Raw genomic sequence first — 17385 nt, 5'->3', positions numbered from 1 at the left:
GAGAAGGAAATGGGAAGGAGGAAAGGAAAGAAAGGGAATAGGATTCTCCCTTCCTTCCCCCTCCCCCTCTTTCCTTCCTCCTTTGATATATATGGCAGGGGGGCGACTTGGGAGGAGCCCAAGTAGGACTCGGTCCTACTTGGGGCGCTTCCTGGCCTCTCCCCTCCCCCTCCCACCTATACATATGCGGGAGGAGGGGGCGCCTAGCACACACCAGATCAATTGTTAGCCGTGTGCGGCGCCCCTTCCACCGTTACACCCTCGGTCATATTTTCGTAGTGCTTAGGTGAAACCCTGCGAGGATCACTTCACTATCACCGTCACCACACCATCGTGCTGACGGAACTCGTCTACTACCTCGACGACTTGCTGGATCAAGAAGGCGAGGGACGTCACCGAGCTAAATGTGTGCAGAACACGGAGGTGTCGTGTGTTTGGTACTTCATCGGTTGACGTGAGAAGAAGTTCGACTACATCAACCGCATTGTGAAATGTTGGGGAACGCAGTATTTCAAAAAAATTCCTACGATCACGCAAGATGTATCTAGGAGATGCATAGCAACAAGAGGGGAGAGTGTGTCCATGTACCCTCATAGACCAAAAGCGGAAGCGTTTAGTAACGCGGTTGATGTAGTCGAACGTCTTCACAATCCAATTGATCCAAGTACCGAACGTACGGCACCTCCGCGATCAGCACACGTTCAGCTCGGTGATGTCCCTCAAACTCTTGATCCAGTTGAGGCCAAGGGAGAGTTCTGTCAGCATGACGGCGTGGCGACGGTGATGATGAAGTTTACCGGCGCAGGGCTTCGCTTAAGCACTACGACGATATGACCTAGGTGTGTAACTGTGGAGGGGGGCACCACCACGGCTAAGAGAAAGTTTGGTGTGCCTTTGGGGTGCCCTCCTCCCATGTATATAAAGGAGGGGGGAGGAGGAGGCTGACCAAGGTGTGGCGCGCCAAGGGGGGGAGTCCTACTTGGACTCCCGGTCCAAGTAGGATTCGCCCCCCCCTTTCCTATTCCAAGAAGGAGAAGGAGGAAAGAGAGGGAGGAGAAGAAGGAAAGCCCCCCCAACCCTAGTCCAATTTGGATTGGGCTTGGGGAGGGGGGGCGCCTCCACCTAGCCGCCGCCTCCTCTCTTCCACTAGGGCCCATGAAGGCTCATTAGCCCCCCCCCCGGGGGGGGGGGTCTGTTAACCCCCCGGTACTCCGGAAAATGCCCGAACCTATCCGAAACCATTCCGGTGTCCAAACATAACCTTCCAATATATCAATTTTTATGTCTCGACCATTTCGAGACTTGTTGTCATGTCTGTGATCTCATCCGGGACTCCGAACAAACTTCGGTACATCAAATCACATAACTCATAATACAAATCGTCATCGAACGTTAAGCATGCGGACCCTACGGGTTCGAGAACTATGTAGACATGACCGAGACACATCTCCGGTCAATAACCAATAGCGGAACCTGGATGCTCATATTGGTTCCCACATATTCTACGAAGATCTTTATCGGTCAAACCACACAACAACATACATTGTTCCCTTTGTCATCGGTATGTTACTTGCCCGAGATTCGATCGTCGGTATCATCATACCTAGTTCAATCTTGTCACCGGAAAGTCTCTTTACTCGTTCCATAATGCATAATCCCGTGGCTAACTCATTAGATACATTGCTTGCAAGGCTCATAGTGATGTGCATTACCGAGAGGGCCCAGACATACCTCTCCGATACATGGAGTGACAAATCCTAATCTTGATCTATGCCAACTCAACAAACACCATCGGAGACACCTGAGGAGCATCTTTATAATCACCCAGTTACGTTGTGATGTTTGATAGCACACAAGGCGTTCCTTCGGTATTCGGGAGTTGCATAATCTCATAGTCCGAGGAACATGTGTCGGTGTCAAAATCGGCGGATCTCGGGTAGGAGGTCCCGAACTGTGCGTCTAAGGCGGATGGTAACAGGAGGCAGGGGACACGATGTTTTACCCAGGTTCGGTCCCTCTCGATGCAGGTAAAACCCTACGTCCTGCTTGATTAATATTGATGATATGGGTAGTACAAGAGTAGATATACCACGAGATCAAGGAGGCTAAACCCTAGAAGCTAGCCTATGGTATGATTGTTGTTCGTCCTACAGACTAAAACCCTCCGGTTTATATAGACATCGGAGAGGGCTAGGGTTACACAGAGTCGGTTACAATGGTAGGAGATCTACATATCCGTATCGCCAAGCTTGCCTTCCATGCCAAGAAAAGTCCCTTCCGGACACGGGACGAAGTCTTCAATCTTGTATCTTCATAGTCCAGGAGTCCGGCCGAAGGTAGAGTCCGGCTATCCGGACACCCCCTAATCCAGGACTCCCTCAGTAGCCCCTGAACCAGGCTTCAATGACGACGAGTCTGGCGCGCAGATTATCTTCGGCATTGCAAGGCGGGTTCCTCCTCCAAGTACTTCATAGAAGATTTTGAACACAAATGTAGTGTCCGGCTCTGCAAAATAAGTTTCCACATATTGCCATAGAAAGAATAATATTTACACAAATCTAATCTGCTGACGTATTCCGTAGCATGACATGACACCACGGCCAAGTCTTTATTCAAATCGTTTTATTGTCCCACCTTAGCGAGTTTAGCGAGGTGGTTTCCTTGGCACGTCTTGTCAAAGCAGAGATCATGTCCCCTTATTCCAGGATTCTCATCAATACGGGCGTGGGTAACCCAACCGTACCCGTTGGTATGTTTTCTCGATCAAAGGCGAGTCCCAAACGGTCACGGGGAGGGCCCTTGGTATTCAACCTCTTATAAAGAGACCAAGGCCTTACTCCTTTCTTTCAATCTCAAACGAGTTCGCCCTTCGCCTCGAGTTCCAACACCCAAGGCTCCAGATTTCAGGCGCTTCGGACCTTCGACAATGTACGGTTCCGACCTTCGAGGCCGATGGATGCCCTCCTCCGTCACGGAGGAGGACGTGCTGAAGTTGAGAGAGGCCAGTTTCTTGACCGGCGAAATCTCGCATAGGCTGCCTGCTCAAGGGCAGGTCATTCCCACTCCCAAGCCTGGTGAGAGTGTGGTGTTCATGTCTCACTTCCTTCGGGGGCTAGGCTTCCCGACGGATCCCTTCGTGAGGGGGCTCATGTTTTATTATGGGCTGGAATTTCACGACTTAGCTCCGGAGTCCATCCTCCATATTTCCTCATTCATCGTCATGTGTGAAGCCTTCCTTCGTATTACTCCTCACTTTGGACTATGGCTCAAGACCTTCAAAGTAGAGCCGAAGATGATCGAGGGACGGCGCACGGAGTGCGGAGGTGCTTTTATAAGCAAGAATGCTGGTGCTCCATGGCCCGAGGGCTCTTTTCAAGGGGAGTCCAGCTTATGGCAACGGGAGTGGTTTTATATCACAGCTCCCAGGAGCACCAAGTGGGTGGCGCTGCTTACTTTCCGCTCGGGTCCCCCGCCACGACTGGCATCATGGGTCAATAAGAGGCTGGACTGGGGGTCGGCAAAGGACGTGCCCCTGTTGCAGGGCCGCATCCGAGATCTCCTAGAAAGAGACATCAGTCTGGTCGTGGTGACGCAGGTTATGTTAATTCGCCGAGTTCTGCCCTGCAAACGTCGCCCCCTCCGCCGGTGGGAGTTCAACCCGGAGGGATCACGAGTTCTCCAACATTTTCTTGGCATGATGCCCGTGGAGATGTACAAATTGTTCTTCGGACCACAAGTAGTGTGTCCGGATTCTACGGAGGACGCAGGTCTGAGCTGCAATCGTCCGGATACTCAAGTAAGTAGCCTTGTGCCCGAACTCGCTATCCGTATATTTATCATAAAATTGCCCCTAAAAGAGCTATCCTTTAAACAGGAGTGGATAGCGAAAGCAAAGCTAATCAGGTGTCTGGCCCCCCTCCCCGAGACCACGCCAGGTCCCGTGCTAGTCAGGATGTTGGAGGTTGTGCCTTCAAAGGAAAGCGAGGGAGGGAACAAGGAAGCTACAGCCTCCTCGAAGGAGGTTGTCCTGAAGGGAGGGATCGAAAATTCCTCTCCTTAGGGGAAGAAGAGGACCGCCTCTGAAGACCCGGAGACCATGGCCTCAAAGCGGTGGAAGAAATCTTCGCCAGAGGGTCCTGTGCTGGGGGATACTTCGGCCAAATTATGCCCTCAAGGGGATCAGTCCTCCACTGAGCCGTAAGTAGAGAGGTGTTTTATTTTTAAGAAATGAGAGAAATCCTTGCTTTTTATCTGAGAAAAGTAATCAAAAATTTACCTTGTAGCTCGGACCTTAGCCCTTCTCTGCAGAGCTCGTCTTCGGGGGATCTTCTTCCGGAGATGATGGAGAGCGGAACGCCTCCCCTGCCGTACCGCCTTGCGAGGCGGGCTACCCTGAGGTATCGTCGCGGAGGGTTTCTCCGAATCCGGCAGGGCCGGAAGGTAGTCATAGGGCCCCCCAAAGCCCTCCGCGTCCGGCCTTCGAAAAGGGCCATCGGACGAGTCCGGCCCGTCTGGTGCGCGGTCGGAGGAGCTGAAGGATCTGCTAGGGCGAGCATCTATCTCAGAGGAGCACCGTGCATTGATGGGTACGGTGATTGAGAGGATTTCATCCGTGGGGAGCGGATTGCATGAGGCCGTCAGGAGTTTACTGACAGGTTTTGAGGTACGCGAAATAATGTACCCTTTTGGACAGTTGCGCATAAATAAGATGCGCCCTGTGTAGATAGTAGCCCCTGAGACTCTGTGCGTTGTCAAAAGTGACGGCGCGTAGAGGATCATAATCCCAGGTCTAATATGCCGCCTTCATACGTAGGTGGCGAAGTGTCCGGTGGCAAGCCGGACTGATAAATTTGCCGAGCTAAAGCAGCAACTTGACGTGGCAGATGCCGACAGCGCGCTTGTCAACAAGCGGCTTGACGAGGCACAAGGTATGTAATTCCTCCAGCGGCACCTGGTAAGAGGATCTTTATGCCAGTATCTTACAATGTGTGCGCTTGATGCAGATGGTGCTGCTGCCATGGAGAATCTTCAGGCGGAACTTGCCCGAGCCAAGGAGCAAGCCAGGAAAAGTGATGCGGCTGCCGGAAAGGCAATTGAAGAGCTGAAAGCCGAACAGGCTACTCACTGCCGAAGCAAGAAGGAAATGGCCGAGATGGCCATGAAGCTGAAGAACGCTGCTGACCGTTGCAAGCTTCTTGAAAAAGAAGATCGGGCGGAACAGACGGACCTGGAGAAGGCCGTTTCCGATGCCAAGGATGCTCGTTCTGCAATGAGAGCTATGAAGGAGGAGCTGCGTCAGGCTGGAGAGATCGTGGCTGGAAAGCCCTTTATGCTGCGGAGGAAGTTCTGTGATCCTAAACATGCTCCGTTAGACCAGAAGTGGAGTACGGCGGACACCTATCTGGATTTGGCAGCGAGTGCCGCAGATGCGGCCGAACACTTCCGAGATCAAGAAGATCGCGAAGTGGAAAAGCTCTTTTGGTCGCAGTTCCACAATCCGGAGCGTCCACTGTCATTAGCCGATCGTTTGGCCGAATGGGCTGAGCTAAATAGGTTGTCCGGACTCGCCATGAAGTATGTCATGAGTCATCTGTGGCCAGAGAGGCCAGAGCCGAAAAGTTATTTCAACTTGGTGCAGCAGTTCCTTGGTGCGGCGCCGCATATCAATGCGATGAAGAGGTCAACGTGCATAGAGGGTGCGCGGATGGCTCTTGCCCGTGTGAAGACATACTGGGCGGAAATGGAGGCCACCGCTGTTGCATCCCCAGACTCGGATGGAAGCCGAGTACCTGCCGAGCACTATTTTCAGGAAGTTCTGCAAGGCGCTCGTTTAATAGAGATGCAGTGCTCGAAGGATACTATATTCGAATAGCATATATTATTGTAAAACAATATTTTGATAAATTGTAGAAGCTTTTTATACTTGTGCCTGCAAGTATTATAATACCTCCTGTGCGGCCGTTTAACATATATGTATATATAATCTGAAAGATGGCAGTCGTCGGCTTCAGCCCCCACGCACATAATGCGGGGGTGTTCGCAGAAGGCGCATTTTCACACTTGATCCAACGTCTTGGTCCTACAAAGGAGGTGATAGCGCAGCGAACTAGGCAATCGGACTATGATGCTTTATCACTTTCACTTAGCCATAGGAGTTTGACAATGAGGCTACTTATATAGCCCCTGGTGGCGCCTGCGCTCGCCCGAACTCGGGGCGCGTATGTGCCTGGCCGGGAAGCGGCCCTTCGTTAATGAAGAGGAATCCTAAAGATTCCGGTAAGTCATCGAGTGGTTGACTAGTCTCACGCTATATCATGACAGTCAGTTTTCGGCTTTCTCTACTGAGGTGCTCGCCTGGCCGAACCGGGGCACAATCGCAGTAGTTCTCCTGGTGCCGCCTTAGCCGATAGAGCGGAACGTAAGGTAGCAAAACACAGGAGCCGGGCAAACCCAACATTTGACCAAAGACATGATTCGGAGCTGATGCATATAAGGCCAAACTCGCGACGCCGAACACTCCCTAAGGTATTCAGTCTTTATGAGGGCGGGTGGGATAACGCCCTTACTAATAAGCCCCTAGTGTCCAGGTACGCGCAAAACTCTGACGTGGCCACATGCCAAAACGCCAGCCTCCTCCTTGGTTATACCAAGAAACCAGGGGATGTGTATCAACAAGAGACAGTAAAAAACGTTTATGCAGGGTCTTAATCTGAAAAGAATCCTTGGAACGGGTCCCTGCTTCACGTATGCGCCTATGTCTCCATTGTGCCGTATCCTGGACGGGCGTAGCACGGTGTTCATCTGTAAAAGAGAGGAACTTAGTTTAGGAAAGATCGTGCCGAACATGAGTTATACTAAATAAACGAAGTATAATTGAAATGGGTAAAATTGAGCTTTATTGTCTCTTGTTTTATATGCGCGGAGCCCCTAGTACAGGGGTATACGGCTATTAAGCCTTTATCAATTGTATGTTTATGCCGGACTCGTCTAGCCGTGTCCGTGGTCTTGACGACCTGTTTAGGTGCTTTGGCTGGTGAAGCCGCTTTATTGTGGGGCTGTCAAGGCAGACGCACTGTCTTCCGCGTGGGAGGAACACTCAATGTTTTCCCTTTAATGAGATGATGCCTCATGGACCGCGCATCTTAAGCATAAGATATGCATAATGCGGTATTGCGTTAAGGCGGGCGAAAGCTTCGCGTCCCAGCAGTGCTTGATAGCTACTTGAGAATGGGGCGATGTGGAAAGTTAGCTGTTCATGACGGAAGTTATTGGGGGAGCCGAATATAACTTCTAGCCGGAGAGAACCCATGCAACGGGCATCCGGGCCTGGCGTTACCCCTTGAAATGAGGTTTTGCTATGGCGAATTTTTGTTGGGTCTATCCCCATGTTGCAGATTGTGTCCTGGTATAACAGGTTTAGACCACTGCCGCCGTCCATCAGGACATTTGTAAAGTGGAGTCTGCCGATTATTGGATCTAATACCAAGGCAGTCCAGCCTGCGTTTCGGATACTTCTAGAGTAATCCTGATGGTCGAAGGTGATCGGTTTTAACAACCATTGGCGAGACTCCTTTGGGATAGGCCGTATGGCGCGTATCTCTGTTGGCGCCATTCTGTTCGTCACGTGAAGTAAGTTTACTGTTTTGACTTCTTGTGGGAAATCCTTTTGTTTGCTAGTGCTCTGCTTGTGGGGTTCGTCGTCGTCCTCACTTGGTGTGTCGAGCCCCTTGTGTTCGGCGTTGAGTTTGCCGGATTGCTTGAAAACCCAACAATCTCTGTGGGTATGGTTTGCAGGCTTCCCGGGAGTACTGTGTATTTGACATATCTTGTCCAAGATTTTGTTTAAGTTGGATAGCTCGTCCCTGTTATCCTTGAGGGGCGGCTTTCTCTGATTCTGCCGCGAGCTTTTGAATCCGGCGTTGACCGCCGTGCTCTTTGGGCTGTTTCCCTTATTTCGGCGCTGGTCCTTCTTGCGTCGGGGTTTTCCGTTTCCATCCCTAACTTCGGATGTACTTGGGTCGCTGGTGCTACATCTTGCCAACCAGCTGTCCTCTCCTGCGCAAAAGCGGGTCATGAGGCTTGTTAATGCGGCCATTGTTCTTAGCTTTTCTTGGCCGAGGTGTCTGGCGAGCCATTCGTCTCGAATGTTATGCTTAAAAGCTGCTAGGGCTTCGGCGTCCGGACAATCGACTATCTGATTCTTTTTAGTAAGAAATCTGTTCCAGAATTTCCAGGCTGACTCTCCGGGCTGTTGAGTTATGTGACTGAGATCGTCTGCATCCGGAGGGCGGACATAGGTCCCTTGAAAATTTGCCCGGAAAGCATCCTCAAGCTCTTCCCAACTTCCAATGGTGTTTTCGGGAAGGCTTTTGAGCCAATGTCGGGCTGGCCCTTTAAGCTTGAGGGGTAAGTATTTTATGGCGTGGAGGTCATCTCCTCTGGCCATGTGTATGTGGAGGATATAATCCTCGATCCAGACCCCAGGGTCTGTTGTTCCGTTGTACGCCACTATGTTTACGGGCTTGAATCCCGCTGGAAATTCATGGTCCAGCACCTCATCGGTGAAACATAGGGGGTGTGCGGCACCCCTGTATTTGGGTGTGCCGTGATGTTCGGATATTTGTTGTGTTGCATTGCTTACTAGAGCTTGCTTTCTTGGCCCGTAGATAGATCTGGCTGGGCCATCTTTTTGACGCGGATCCTTTGGTGGATCGCGTGCCGGCTTGTGTGCGTCGCCGCTTGCCGCTCTATGCTGGCCATGCGGTCGTCTATCCAACCGGGTGGCTTTCCTATTTTTTGACTGCAGGGGCTCTAAGGCCTCCTCGTCAAATTCAGGCAGTGGCTGTCGCTTTGGATAGATTTTTGTGCGGCGCCATATTTGTCTGCGGTGTTGCGTACTTTGCTCCATCTGATTCTGAGTGCATCTTCCGCAGTTTTGAGCTTCCACTTCTACTTTTTCAGGCTACGCGCAGTGGCGACGAGCCCTTCGTGGAGGTTCTTCTGCTCCATGAGCCTATCCGGCGTAAGGTCGTCTGGATTGTTGTTTTCATCGGGGACGGGGTGTTCGGTTTGTTTATCCAAGTTGCCCTGTTCGGACGGTTGCTCGAAGGCATGTTCGTCGTCCGCTGGCTCGTCCTGCTCTACGGCTAGGTCTGTATGGCTGATGTCTCTATCGAGGCGGGGCTTGGAGCCGCACTTACGTCGCCGCTTTGATTGCTTTTCGAGTGAACGATCCCTCGTTGCATCCCTGTGTTCCTCGTCGTCGCTTCCTTTGGGTGTGTCCACCATGTATACATCATGAGATGAGGTGGCTGTCCAGTGCCTTATAGGCGTTGGTTCATGTTCATCTCCTACATCGTCGTCCATACCGTCGATGTCTTCGGAGTCGAACTCGAGCACGTCGTTTAAATTATCGACAGTGGCTACGAAGTGGGTGGTGGGTGGGCTTTGAATTTCTTCATCCGCATCCCAACATTGTTGACCATAGTCCGGCCAGGGCTCTCCTGATAAACAGAGAGACTTTAGTGAATTCAGAATATCGCCGAAGGGCGAGTGCTGAAAGATGTCCGCGGCGGTGAACTCCATGATCGGCGCCCAATCGGGTTCGATCGGTAGGGGCGCGGAGGGCTCGGAGTCTGGAGAGGAGTCCCGCTCCTTGGAGTCATGGGCTTCGCAGAGAATAGGGCTGGTGTTCGGCTCGATCGCCGTAGAGATTGTAGCCCCCGAGGCGGTGTCCAACCACCCATCCTCGATTGGCGCAGTTGGCTCCGAATTAAGGGTCGGAGCTGATGCGGGTGTGGCCTCCAGGGCACTGTTCGGCGGCAGAGCTAGATCATGCCCATCGTGACAGTGCGACGCGCTCGGCTGCGGCTCGAATCCGTCGAAGATCAAGTCTCCGCGGAGGTCCACTATGTAGTTTAAACTTCCAAATCTGACCTGATGGCCAGGGGCGTTGCTTTCGATCTGCTCCAGATGGCCAAGCGAATTGGCCAGCAGTGCAAAGCCGCCAAATACGAAGATCTGTCCAGGGGGAAAAGTCTCACCCTGGATCGCATCGTCGTTGATGATCGGAGGAGCCATCGGGCCTAAAAGTGACTACACAGAGGAACTCTCAATGAAATCACCAATGTCGGTGTCAAAACCGTCGGATCTCGGGTAGGGGGTCCCGAACTATGCGTCTAAGGCGGATGGTAATAGGAGGCAGGGGACACGATGTTTTACCCAGGTTCGGGCCCTCTCGATGGAGGTAAAACCCTACGTCCTGCTTGATTAATATTGATGATATGGGTAGTACAAGAGTAGATCTACCACGAGATCATGGAGGCTAAACCCTAGAAGCTAGCCTATGGTATGATTGTTGTTCATCCTACGGACTAAAACTCTCCGGTTTATATAGACACCGGAGAGGGCTAGGGTTACACAGAGTCGGTTACAATGGTAGGAGATCTACATATCCGTATCGCCAAGCTTGCCTTCCACGCCAAGAAAAGTCCCTTCTGGACATAGGACGAAGTCTTCAATCTTGTATCTTCATAGTCCAGGAGTTCGACTGAAGGTATAGTCCGGCTATCCGGACACCCCCTAATCCAGGACTCCCTCAACAAGCATAAGTCATGAAGAAAGCTATAGTAGAAAAACTAAGCGATCATTATGCTAAGCTAACGAATGGCTCTTGTCCATCACATCACTCTCTAATGATGTGATCCCGTTCATCAAATGACAACACATGTCTATGGCTAGGAAACTTAACCATCTTTGATTAACGAGCTAGTCAAGTAGAGGGATACTAGGGACACTCTATTTGTCTATGTATCCACACATGTACTAAGTTTCTGGTTAATACAATTCTAGCATGAATAATAAACACTTCACCATCTTTGATTAACGAGCTAGTCAAGTAGAGGGATACTAGGGACACTCTGTCATCTGAACATCGACTACATGACACTTCACCATTGTTTGGGCCTAGAGGGAGGCATTGGGAAGTAATAAGTAGATGATGGGTTTCTAGAGTGACAGAAGCTTAAACCCTATCTTATGCGTTTCTTTGTAAGGGGCTGATTTGGATCCATATGTTTCATGCTATGGTTAGGTTTACCTTAATACTTCTGTTGAAGTTGCGGATGCTTGCAATGGGGGTTAATCATAAGTGGATTGCTTGTTCAAGTAAGGACAGTACCCAAGCACCGGTCCACCCACATATCAAATTATCAAAGTACCGAACGCGAATCATATGATCGTGATGAAAACTAGCTTGACGATAATTCCCATGTGTCCTCGGGAGCGCTTTACTTCATATAAGAGTTTGTCTAGGCTTGTCCTTTGCTACAAAAAGGATTGGGCCATCTTGTTGCACCTTATTTACTTTTATTACTTTCTACTTGTTACAAATTACCTTATCACAAAACTATATGTTACCGATAATTTCAGTGCTTGCAGAGAATACCTTGCTGAAAACCGCTTATCATTTCCTTCTGCTCCTCGTTGGGTTCGACACTCTTACTTATCGAAAAGGCTATGGTAGATCCCCTACACTTGTGGGTCATCACTCTCCTAGTCACCTTTTTCGGAGCCGTGAGGGCGGGATGAGGAACTAGGGATGCTAGCCATGTCAAATGGTTTCCCCTGGCAAGACTCTGAGGATTTTCCGCTGGGTGTAGAATGGATCTGAGATCCAACCCCTTTAAATAGAGGCCTTTCTTGTATGGTCAGAGGAGGGTTATGCAAAAATACCCCGACCTCTCATATTCGCTCGATGCATGGAAGCAGAAGGTGTGAAGGCACAGAAGCCGATGGGTGCGCCATTAAATGGAGGGCCGAATATAGCTCTTTAAGTCAGGTACTTTGAAGTGATTGGAGGAGGAACCCACCTTGCAATGCCGAAGACAATCTGCGCACCGGACACCTCGTCATTGAAGCCTGGTTCGGGGGCTACTGAGGGAGTCCTGGATTAAGGGGTCCTCGGGCATCCGGCCTGTGTGACGTGGGCTGGACTATTGGACCATGAAGATACAAGATAGAAGACTTCCTCCCGTGTCCGGATGGGACTCTCCTTGGCGTGGATGGCAAGCTTGGCATTTGGATCTGAAGATTCCTTTCTCTGTAACCGACTTCGTACAACCCTAGTCCCCTCTGGTGTCTATATAAACCGAAGGGTTTAGTACGTAGAGGCAATCGTAATCATATAGGCTAGACTTCTAGGGTTTATCCATTACGATCTCGTGGTAGATCAACTCTTGTAACCCCTATACCCATCAATATTAATCAAGCAGGACGTAGGGTATTACCTCCATTGAGAGGGCCCGAACCTGGGTAAAAAATTCGTGTCCCTTGTCTCCTGTTATCATCAACCTCAGACGCACAATTCGGGACCCCCTACCCGATATCCGCCGGTTTTGACACCGACACTCGGGTGCCCGGACTATTTGATATGGGCTGGACTGATGGGCCATGAAAATAAAAGTAGAAGACTTTCCCCCGTATCCGGGTAGGACTCCTATATGCTTGGAAGGCAAGTTTGGTGTCCGGATATGTTATTTCCTTCCCTTACAAACTGACTCTGTACAACCCTAGGCCTCCCCGGTGTGTATATAAACCGGAGGGGTTAGCCCGTAGAGATCATCTGAATTCTCATAGGCTAGACAGCTAGGGTTTAGCCATTACGATCTCGAGGTAGATCAACTCTTGTAACCCATATACAAATTGAATACAATCAAGCATGACGTAGGGTTTTACCTCCTTTAGGAGGGCCCGAACCGGGGTAAACATCGTGTCCCCATCGTCCCTTGTTACTATCGATCCTCACACACATAGTTCGGAACCCCCTACCCGAGATCTGTCGGTTTTGACACCGACAATGGGCCTTATGGGCCAAGAGGGGAAACGTACCGGCCACAAGGGGATGGCCTCCCATATGGGTCGGCCAAGGTGGAGAAGGAAAGGGGAAGGAGGAAAGGAAAGAAAGGGAATAGTATTCTCCCTTCCTTCCCCCTCCCCCTCTTTCCTTCCTCCTTCAATATATATGGCAGGGGGCGGCTTGGGAGGAGCCCAAGTAGGACTCGATCCTACTTGGGGCACTTCCTAGCCTCTCCCCTCCCCTCCCACCTATATATATGTGGGAGGAGGGGCCGCCTAGCACACACCAGATCAATTGTTAGCCGTGTGCGGCGCCCCTTCCACCGTTTACACGCGCGGTCATATTTTCGTAGTGCTTAGGCGAAGCCCTGCGAGGATCACTTCACCATCACCGTCACCACACCGTCGTGCTGATGGAACTCATCTACTACCTAGACGACTTGCTAGATCAAGAAGGTGAGGGACATCACCGAGCTAAACATGTGCAGAACACGGAGGTGTCGTGTGTTCGGTACTTCATCGATTGACGTGAGAAGAAGTTCGACTACATCAACCGCATTGTGAAATGTTGGGGAACGCGGTATTTCAAAAAAATTCCTACGATCACGCAAGATCTATCTAGGAGATGCATAGCAATGAGAGGGGAGAGTGTGTCCACGTACCCTTGTAGATGAAAAGCGGAAGCGTTTAGTAACGCGGTTGATGTAGTCGAACGTCTTCATGATCCAACCGATCCAAGTACCGAACGTACGGCACCTCCGCGATCAGCACACGTTCACCTCGGTGACGTCCCTCGAACTCTTAATCTAGTAGAGGCCGAGGGACAGTTTCGTCAGCACGACGGCGTGGCGACGGTGATGATGAAGTTTACCGGCGCAGGGCTTCGCCTAAGCACGATGACGATATGACCCAGACGTACTGTGTAACTATGGAGGGGGGCACCGCACACGGCTAAGAGAAACTTTGGTGTGCCTTTGGGGTGCCCCCCTCCCACGTATATAAAGGAGGGGGGAGGAGGAGGCCGGCCAAGGTGTGGCGCGCCAAGGGGGGAGTCCTACTTGGATTCCCGGTCCAAGTAGGATTCGCCCCCACCCCCTTCCTATTCCAAGAAGGAGAAGGAGGAAAGAGAGGGAGGAGAAGAAGGAAAGGCCCCCCAACCCTAGTCCAATTCGGATTGGGCTTGGGGGGGCGCGCCTCCACCTGGCCGCCACCTCCTCTCTTCCACTAGGGGCCATGAAGGCCCATTAACCCCCCGGGGGGTCCGGTAACCCCCCGGTACTCCGGAAAATGCCTAGACCTATCCGAAACCATTCCGGTTTCCAAACATAACCTTCCAATATATCAATTCTTATGTCTCGACCATTTCGAGACTCCTCGTCATGTCCGTGATCTCATCTGGGACTCCGAACAAACTTCGGTACATCAAATCACATAACTCATAATATAAATCGTCATCGAATGTTAAGCATGCGGATCCTACGGGTTCGAGAACTATGTAGACATGACCGAGACACATCTCGGTCAATAACCAATAGCGGAACCTGGATGCTCATATTGGTTCCCACATATTCTATGAAGATCTTTATCGGTCAAACCACACAACAACATACGTTGTTCCCTTTGTCATCGGTATGTTACTTGCTCGAGATTCGATCGTCGGCATCATCATACCTAGTTCAATCTCGTCACCGGCAAGTCTCTTTACTCGTTACATAATGCATCATTCCGTGATAACTCATTAGATACATTGCTTGCAAGGCTCATAGTGATGTGCATTACCGAGAGGGCCCAGACATACCTCTCCGATACATGGAGTGACAAATCCTAATCTCGATCTATGCCAACTCAACAAACACCATACCTAGTTCAATCTCGTCACCGGCAAGTCTCTTTACTCGTTACATAATGCATCATTCCATGATAACTCATTAGATACATTGCTTGCAAGGCTCATAGTGATGTGCATTACCGAGAGGGCCCAGACATACCTCTCCGATACATGGAGTGACAAATCCTAATCTCGATCTATGCCAACTCAACAAACACCATCGGAGACACCTATAGAGCATCTTTATAATGACCCAGTTACATTGTGATGTTTGATAGCACACAAGGTGTTCCTCCGGTATTCGGGAGTTGCATAATCTCATAGTCTGAGGAACATGTATAAGTCATGAAGAAAGCTATAGTAGAAAAACTAAACGATCATTATGCTAAGCTAACGGATGGGTCTTGTCCATCACATCACTCTCTAATGATGTGATCACATTCATCAAATGACAACACATGTCTATGGCTAAGAAACTTAACCATCTTTGATTAACGAGCTAGTCAAGTAGAGGGATACTAGGGACACTGTGTTTGTCTATGTATCCACACATGTACTAAGTTTCTGGTTAATACAATTCTAGCATGAATAATAAACATTTATCATGATATAAGGAAATATAAATAACAACTTTATTATTGCCTCTAGGGCATATTTCCTTCAGTCTTCCACTTGCACTAGAGTCAATAATCTAGATTAAATAGTAATGATTATAACACCCATGGAGTCTTGGTGCTGATCATGTTTTGCTCGTGAGAGAGGCTTAGTCAACGGGTCTGTGATACGTCTCCAACGTATCTATAATTTATGAAGTATTCATGCTGCTATTTTATCATTCTTGGATGTTTTGCAATCATTTTATAGCAACTTTATATCATTTTTTGGGACTAACCTATTGACCCAGTGGCTAGTGCTAGTGGCTGTTTTTGCTTGTTTTTTACATCGCAGAAAATCAATATCAAACGGAGTCCAAAAACCGCGAAACTTTTTGGAGATTTTTTATGGACCGGAAGGAACCCATGAAGGAAATATGCCCTAGAGGAAATAATAAAGTTGTTATTTATATTTCCTTATATCATGATAATGTTTATTATTCATGCTAGAATTGTATTAACCGGAAACTTAGTACATGTGTGAATATATAGACAAACAGAGTGTCACTAGTATGCCTCTACTTGACTAGCTCGTTGAATCAAAGATGGTTAAGTTTCCTAGCCATAGACATGAGTTGTCATTTGATTAATGTGATCACATCATTAGAGAATGATGTGATTGACTTGACCCATTCCGTTAGCTTAGTGTTCGATCGTTTAGTATATTGCTATTGCTTTCTTCATGACTTATACATGTTCCTATGACTATGAGATTATGCAACTCCCGAATACCGGAGGAACACTTTGTGTGCTACCAATCGTCACGACGTAACTGGGTGATTATAAAGGTGCTCTAAAGGTGTCTCCGATGGTACTTGTTGAGTTGGCATAGATCAAGATTAGGATTTTTCACTCTGATTGTCGGAGAGGTATCTCTGGGCCCTCTCGGTAATGCATGTCACTTTAAGCCTTGCAAGCAATGCAACTAATGAGTTAGTTGCGGGATGATGTATTACGAAACGAATAGAGAGACTTGCCGGTAACGAGATTGAACTAGGTATTGAGATACCGACGATCGAATCTCGGGCAAGTAACATACCGATGACAAAGGGAACAACGTATGTTGTTATGCGGTTTGACCGATAAAGATCTTCGTAGAATATGTAGGAGCCAATATGAGCATCCAGGTTCCGCTATCGGTATTGATCGGAGACGAGTCTCGGTCATGTCTACATAGTTCTCGAACCCGTAGGGTCCGCCCGCTTAATGCTCGGTGACGATCGGTAATATGAGTTTATGTGTTTTTGATTTACCGAAGGTAGTTCGGAGTCCCAGATGAGATCGGGGACATGACGAGGAGTCTCGAAATGGTCGAGACGTAAAAATCGATATATTGGACGACTATATTCGGACATCGGAAAGGTTCCGAGTGATTCAGGTATTTTTCAGAGTACCGGATGTTGGGGAACGTAGTAATTTCAAAAAAAAATCCTATGCACACGCAAGATCATGGTGATGCATAGCAACGAGAGGGGAGATTATTGTCCACGTACCCTCGTAGACCTAAAGCGGAAGCGTTAGCACAACGCGGTTGATGTAGTCGTACGTCTTCACGGCCCGACCGATCAAGCACCGAAACTACGGCACCTCCGAGTTCTAGCACACGTTCAGCTCGACGATGATCCCCGGACTCCGATCCAGCAGAATGTCGGGGAAGAGTTCCGTCAGCATGATGGCGTGGTGACGATCTTGATGTTCTACTGTCGCAGGGCTTCGCCTAAGAACCACTACAATATTATCGAGGACTATGGTGGAGGGGGGCACCACACACGGCTAAGAGATCAATGATCAACTGTTGTGTCTATGGGGTTCCCCCTGCCCTCGTATATAAAGGAGCAAGGGAGGGAGGCGGCCGGCCTAGGAGGAGGGCGCACCAAGGGGGGAGTCCTACTCCCACCGGGAGTAGGACTCCTCCTTCCCTTGTTGGAGTAGGAGAGAAGGAAAGAGGGGGAGAGGAACAAGGAAAAGTGGGCTGCACCCCTTGTCCAATTCGGACCAGAGGGGGGGTGCGCCTCCTTCCTTTTGGCCTCTCTCCTCTATTCCCGTATG

The sequence above is a fragment of the Triticum urartu genome, chromosome 6A (genome assembly GCF_056163025.1).
Source record: "Triticum urartu cultivar PI428250 chromosome 6A, HENAU_Tu73, whole genome shotgun sequence".
NCBI lineage: Eukaryota > Viridiplantae > Streptophyta > Magnoliopsida > Poales > Poaceae > Triticum > Triticum urartu.
This window is presented reverse-complemented; position numbering follows the sequence as displayed.